The 6,795-nt window shown below is 45.9% G+C and overlaps 1 long non-coding RNA gene across 3 annotated transcripts; it reads right to left on the bottom strand.

The window, feature by feature from the left end:
- Nucleotides 1-4,517: 4,517 nt before the first annotated feature.
- On the bottom strand, nt 4,518-6,220 carry LOC136490074 (uncharacterized). Of its 3 annotated transcripts, none has more exons than XR_010767506.1 (4): nt 5,941-6,220; nt 5,145-5,817; nt 4,981-5,066; nt 4,518-4,905 (listed from the first exon to the last, which is right to left on the bottom strand). It is a non-coding gene; the product is annotated as an uncharacterized lncRNA (long non-coding RNA). The 3 variants fall into 3 exon arrangements; XR_010767505.1 differs by having other exon boundaries at nt 4,518-5,066; nt 5,145-5,388; nt 5,473-5,817; XR_010767501.1 differs by having other exon boundaries at nt 4,518-5,066.
- Between the last annotated feature and the right edge of the window lie 575 nt (nt 6,221-6,795).

The raw sequence follows: 6,795 nt of genomic DNA, 5'->3' as shown, positions 1-6,795 counted from the left end.
TACAGGCGATCCAAATTGCGGCAAAGGCATAGGCAAACGATGGGAGAAAAGAAATAGCCACTATCGCCGTAGAAACAAGCCAAGAGGAACTAGAGATACCAGCTAAGAGACCGAGCATCCTAGCACCACCAAAAGAAGCCAACGTGAAGCAAATCAACCTAGGCACCGGTGATCCTACAAAAACAGCAACCATCAATGCCCACCTATCGGTAAAATAGGAACTCGCGCTCACCAACTTTCTTCGGGACAATAAGGACATTTTTGCTTGAAAGCCGGCCAACATGCCAGGGGTCCCAAGAGAGTTGGCTGAGCATGGAATTGATATCAATGAAGGCTCCAAGCCTATAAAGCAACGACTATGACGATTCTCTCCAAACAAGAAGGCAGTAATTAAAAAGGAAATTACAAAACTAATGGCAGCTGGATTCATCAGGGAAATTCTCCATCCGAATTGGCTAGCAAATCTAGTTCTGGTACAGAAAAAGAACACAGACGAGTGGCGCATGTGTGTTGACTACACAGATCTCAACAAACACTGCCCAAAAGATCCGTTCGGGCTACCACGCATTGATCAGATAGTTGATTCAACGGCAGGATCTACCCTATTATCTTTTCTCGATTGCTATTCCGGGTATCACCAGATCGCATTAAAGGAAAAAGACCAAAGCAAGACACCTTTCATTACTCTGTTCGGCGCCTACTGCTACAGGACAATGTCGTTTGGGCTCAAGAATGCTGGAGCCACTTACCAAAGAGCCATCCAAACATGCATCGGTGATCAGATTGGCAAAAACGTAGAAGCATACGTGGACGACGTGGTTGTAAAAACAAAGAACCCAGATACACTGATTGAAGACTTAAAACAAACCTTTGAGAACCTGAAGAGGTGGAGGTGGAAATTGAACCCAAACAAGTGCGTATTCGGAGTTCCCTCAGGACAACTACTCGGATTCTTGGTCAGTCATCGTGGAATCGAAGCAAGCACCAAGCAGATTCGAGCGATAACAGAGATGGGCCCTCCTCGAAACATCAAAGAAGTACAAAAACTAACAGGCTGCATGGCGGCACTCAACCGTTTCATATCAAGACTCGGTGAAAAAGGGTTGCCTTTCTTCAAACTACTAAAGAAGACAGACAAGTTCGAGTGGACAGAAGAAGCCAATGAAGCTTTCAAGAAACTTAAGGCATACCTCACCTCCTCACCAGTCCTCACACCTCCAAAGAAAGACGAAGACATGATGCTATACATTGCAGCAACTACTACTGTAGTCAGCACGGCAATAGTAGTGGAAAGAAAAGAAGAAGGACGCGTATATAAAGTACAATACCCAGTATACTATATCAGCGAAGTGCTATCAGAATCAAAAATCCGGTATCCGCATGTACAAAAACTACTCTACGCCCTACTGATTACTTCACGCAAGCTTCGTCACTACTTTGAGTGCCACAAGATTACCGTGGTGACAGATTTCCCACTATGAGACATCTTACGCAACAAAGACGCAACAGGACGCATATCCAAGTGGGCGGTTGAACTCGGTGCTCTCAACATCGATTTCACCCCACGGAAAGCAATTAAATCTCAAGCCCTTGCTGATTTTGTTGCTGAATGGACAGAAATTCAACAACCCGTACCAAGCGCCATCCTTGATCATTGGAAGATGTACTTTGATGGATCACTTAAGCTAGGTGGAGCGGGCGCAGGCATCCTCCTAATTTCACCAGATGGAAGACAACTAAAGTATGTCCTTCAGATATTATGGCAAGCCACCAACAACGAAGCAGAATACGAAGCTCTCATACACGGGCTACGAGTGGCTATTACACTCGGAATCAAGCGACTACTCGTATACGGCGATTCGACAGTAGTCATCAACCAAGTCAACAAAGATTGGGATTGCACCAAAGAGAACATGGGTGCCTACTGTGCTGAAATCTGAAAACTCAAAAAACACTTCCAAGGACTAGAAATTCTACATGTCCTACGGGATTCCAACATTGCAGCAGATGTTCTTGCCAAGCTTGGATCCGACAGGGCAGAGGTCCCACCCGGCGTATTCATAGAGGAGTTACCAGTTCCTTCTATCAAACAACCCAGAGAGACAACCACAGAACTCGCAGCCAAAGGCAACCAGATTCTGGTGATCAACACATCATGGACACAGGTTTTTATTGATTACATCAAAGAAAATAAGTTGCCAGCGAAAAAACAGCAAGCCACACAAGTCATCCACAGAAGCAAGAATTACGTCCTAGTAGGAGACAAGCTATACAGAAGAGCCGCATTATCAGGAGTACTCCTAAAATGCATCTCATTTGAAGAAGGCAAACAAATCCTAGATGAAATACACTCAGGCTGCTGTGGAAATCACGCTGCTTCAAGAACACTAGTTGGTAAAGCATTCCGCACTAGTTTCTACTGGCCAACCGCTTTGAAAGACGCAGAAGAACTCATCAGAAGATGCAGAAGTTGTCAGATGTTCGCAAGATAAGCTCATGTGCCAGCCCATAACCTCATATGCATTTCACCCGCTTGGCCTCTCCTACTGGGGGCTAGATCAGGTGGGACCTCTCAAGAAAGCAAAACGCGGTTTTGAGTACATCTTTGTAGCAATCGATAAGTTCATCAAGTGGATCGAATACAAACCACTCGCAAAATACAGCGCAGCCAAAGCAGTCGAGTTCATCCAAGATATTATGCACCGCTTCGGCATGCCCAATCGAATCATCACAGATTTGGGTTCTCCCTTCACAGCTATAGAATTCAAAGGTTGGGCATAGGATTGTGGCTTCAGTATAGATTACGCATCAGTCGCACATCCAGAAGCCAACGGACAGGTAGAAAAGGCCAATGGACTCATACTAGCCAGATTAAAACCAAGATTATATGAAGAACTAGTAGACTGTGGGGCAAAATGGATCGAAGAATTACCCAAAGTCGTATGGGGGCTATAGACTCAAATAAGCAGAGCCACCGGATACTCACCTTTCTTCCTGGTATACGGATCAGAAGCCATACTACCCGCAAACCTGATCTGGACATCATCAAGGATAGAACAATACGATGAAGGAGAAGCAGAACACACCCGAAGATTAGAACTCGACAGCACAGAAGAAGTCAGAGTAAACGCTACCCTACAATCTGCGAAATACCTCCAAGGACTAAGACGCCATTACAACAAGAATACACAGCCTCGATCATTACAAACCAGAGACCTAGCACTAAGAAGAATACAAAAAACTGACGGACGCCACAAACTACTCAGTCTATGGGAAGGTCCTTTTATCGTCGCAAAAGTCATCGGACCAGACACATACAAGCTCATAACTGAAGATGGAAAAGAAGTCAACAATACATGGCACATCAGTCAGCTATGAAGATTCTACGCATAAAAACAACTCAAGGGAGAATATGTATACAAGACACAAGAGACCAACGTTCATGATCAACAAAGATACCGCAGTGTACCATTGTAACACATCAATATTCATGAATAAAGATGATTATTTCTCGACAAACATATATCTCATGGCTCCATCCGAGTTGTCTCTTAAATGCAAAATGGCTGAAAATACGCCTGAGCATCCCGGCCGAGAGCAAAATAGCTGAAAAAACGCTTGAGCCCGCCGATGAGGGTAGCTAACAAGCTGACACCCGAAATAAAATGCAAAATGGCTAAAAATACGCCTGAGCATCCCGGCCAAGAGCAAAATAGTTGAAAAGACACTTGAGCCCGCCGATGAGGGTAGCCAACAAGCTAACACCCGAAATAAAATGCAAAATGGCTGAAAAGACGCCTGAGCATCCCGACCGAGAGCAAAATAGTTGAAAAGACACTTGAGCCCGCCGATGAGGGTAGCTAATAAGCTAACACCCGAAATAAAATGCAAAATGGCTGAAAAGACGCCTGAGCATCTCGGCCGAGAGCAAAATAGTTAAAAAAACACTTGAGCCCACCGATGAGAGTAGCTAACAAGCTAACGCCCAAAATAAAATGCAAAATGGCTGAAAAGACACCTGAGCATCCCGGCCGAGAGCAAAATAGTTGAAAAGACACTTGAGCCCGCCGATGAGGGTAGCTAACAAGCTAACATCCGAAATAAAATCAAAAAGACTGAGACTAAGCCTGGGCATAAGACCAGAGCAATATCAAAAGCAAGACCCTCTAGCTACTTGTACCAAATACCAAGAGGCTCAGGGGCTACACTGGAGATAACCAAGAACGCAAAGATCTACATATAACGAGTTGTTTACAACTCGACGGGTCAAGAAAGGCCGCCAACACAAAAGATCTACATAGAATGAGTTGTTTACAGGGCACAAGAGAAGGCCAGACAAGCACTCGACAGATCAAGAGAGGTCGTCAACGCGAGTTGTTTACTTAAATAGAAAAATACTCGACAAATCGTTCGAGGAATAAACAGGGCATCCAGGCAAAGAAGACATCAACAAAAAGGACTTTCATTCAAAAAAGAAGTATGATGTCATATTACAAGGCACGGGCATAAAAGTCAAATACATCAAGCCTCATCATCAGGAGAAGGGAGGACGATATTAAGATTATATGCTATCCTACTAGCTAAATCTTCAACTCCAGGCTCCATCCTCTCAATAGCATCGATGTATTCTTGACTATCAGATTCCTCTGCTATCTTGGACAAAGGAACCGCTGGAGCAAGAACCCAGACTTGGGCCAGAACATTCTTGGTACACAGTTGAGCGCACCTCTTCACAAACTCTTGGAAACGAGTCGGGATTCGAGGAATCAACTGAGCCTAAGATTGCCCGTCATCCGCTGGAGTTCGAAGAACGTCGGCTACAGAACGAAAGGATTTCCACAAAGCCTTCTAGTTTTTAGTAGCCGTCGCCAACATACCAGACAAGTCTTCAATGGTTTTTTGGGCCTACACAAGATCTCTATCAGCTCCACGCCTAATCAACTTAGCAAGCGCAAGTTCCTCTTCAGCATGAGTAATTACCTCCTCAGCCTTGTTGTGACTTGTATGAACAAGAGTCTTTATTTCTTCAACGCCCTCCGAAAGCTTCTGCTTTTCAACCCGGAGAGCTGGACAAAGCAGCAGACAACAAGTCAGCAGGAAGGAAAAGTTTGAATACAAAAAGAAACAAAAATAACCCTCAATACCGTTGCACTCTTTCTTCACGGCCTCCGAGTTCTTTCGAGCCTCCTGAAGAGCAGCATCCCTCTGCTTCTCGATTTCAACAGCCCGGGCATGAAGAGATTTTTCTTCATCCTAATGCGTTTGACGCTCAGCCTCCAGCTCAGCCCGGAGGAGATCAAGATCAGCTTTCAGGGTGCTCACTTTTGAAGACAACTTTTTCTCGTTTTCAGACGAGAAAAAGAAGCCGGTGTGATCATGAGAGAAGGACTAAGCAAAAAGATACAAAGAAAAACAAAGAATAAGGACCAAAGAAAAGCAAACATCCAAAGAAGGAACGATGAAAAAGCTTACCTGGAGCTTTTCTCCAAAAGAAGTCGCAATGGATGACAAGTCTCCCTAGGCAGTAGTTAATTCCGAAAGCCGATGAGTGGCATCGAACTGCTGCACCACATGATCGGCAAAAGGAGGACCGCTGGAAGCAAGAGAAGGAGGAGGGCCCGGCCGAGGTGAAGAAGGAACGACCAGAGCGACCTCCTAGGAAGCCGAGGCCAATCCCTCAAAAGGACCCGACGCAATGGCCATGGTCACCTCCGGGGCGGCCAAGTCTGCAGCGGCGCCATCACCAGAGAGCCCAGCCACTTCACCAACAGTACGCTACGAGTCCTGAGGCTCGGTACTCGGTGGCACGATGGAGGGCTGAGAAGAAGTCGACGAAGAAGCGAGAGAAGACGAAGGATTGAAAATTGATAAAAGAAATCACCGATGAGAACCAAGAAAAAGGAGAACAGAAGCAAAAGGATGAAGCCAGAATCTACTCACCCGGCCACCTTCTTCCTCGCGAAGCCAAAAGAAGACCTCGCAGGGGGGACCACGGCGGCAAAAACATCCCCGCCACTTGGCGATAGGAGCGGTATAGCCGATACCGAAGCCCCGGAAGAAGCCGGGGCTGGAGCCGCAGAAGAACTCGGCACCGGAGGTGTGGAAGAGCTCGGTACCAAGGAACTCAACACCGAAGCTTCAGAAGAAGCCAACGCGGGAGCCTCAGAAGAACTCGTACCCGACGTCCGGTTACTTCAAAAAGATCAAGACTAAAAGTCAAGACAAAGAGGAGAAATTCAATGGAAGGGGAATATGAAAACAACTCGTCACCGCATAATGAGGGGAACTTCATCATCCTCTTCCCCCTCGGTCTCAACCAAGGCCACCAAGGCACCCGCTGAAAAAGAATAAAAGCACTCAGTTCAAGACAAAACAAGAAAACAAAGGGACAAAGAGTATAAATATGCTCACCTAAGAGCATGCTAGCTACAACTAGAGTACCTGGAGGAGTACTTGGCTTGCGAGACTTCTTGGAAGCAGACAGGCCAGATGAAGACCCATCCGTTCACCCCCTCTTCAAGACACTACGAGGACCACGGGGGACTAGACGAGGAACATATTCTTCATATACATCAATAAATCCGGAAGAAACTCCAGGAAATGCTGTGGAGATTGGGGACTTACTGGTCGCAGAAGCTACGGTGAGTTCCTTCCCAGTTTTCGCCACGACAGGGGGAACAGCAAGAGAAGGGATCGGGTCAACGAAGTTGCGCCCGAATTCCTGCGAAAAAGAATAAGACAACAAGACAAGAAAAAGTTAAACAAAGAAAGATACAGCAAGAACACATAAAGTAC

The sequence above is a fragment of the Miscanthus floridulus genome, chromosome 1 (assembly GCF_019320115.1).
Source record: "Miscanthus floridulus cultivar M001 chromosome 1, ASM1932011v1, whole genome shotgun sequence".
Taxonomy (NCBI): Eukaryota; Viridiplantae; Streptophyta; class Magnoliopsida; order Poales; family Poaceae; genus Miscanthus; species Miscanthus floridulus.
The sequence above is the reverse complement of the archived record's forward strand: the minus strand, read 5'-3'. Positions and strand labels throughout refer to the sequence as shown.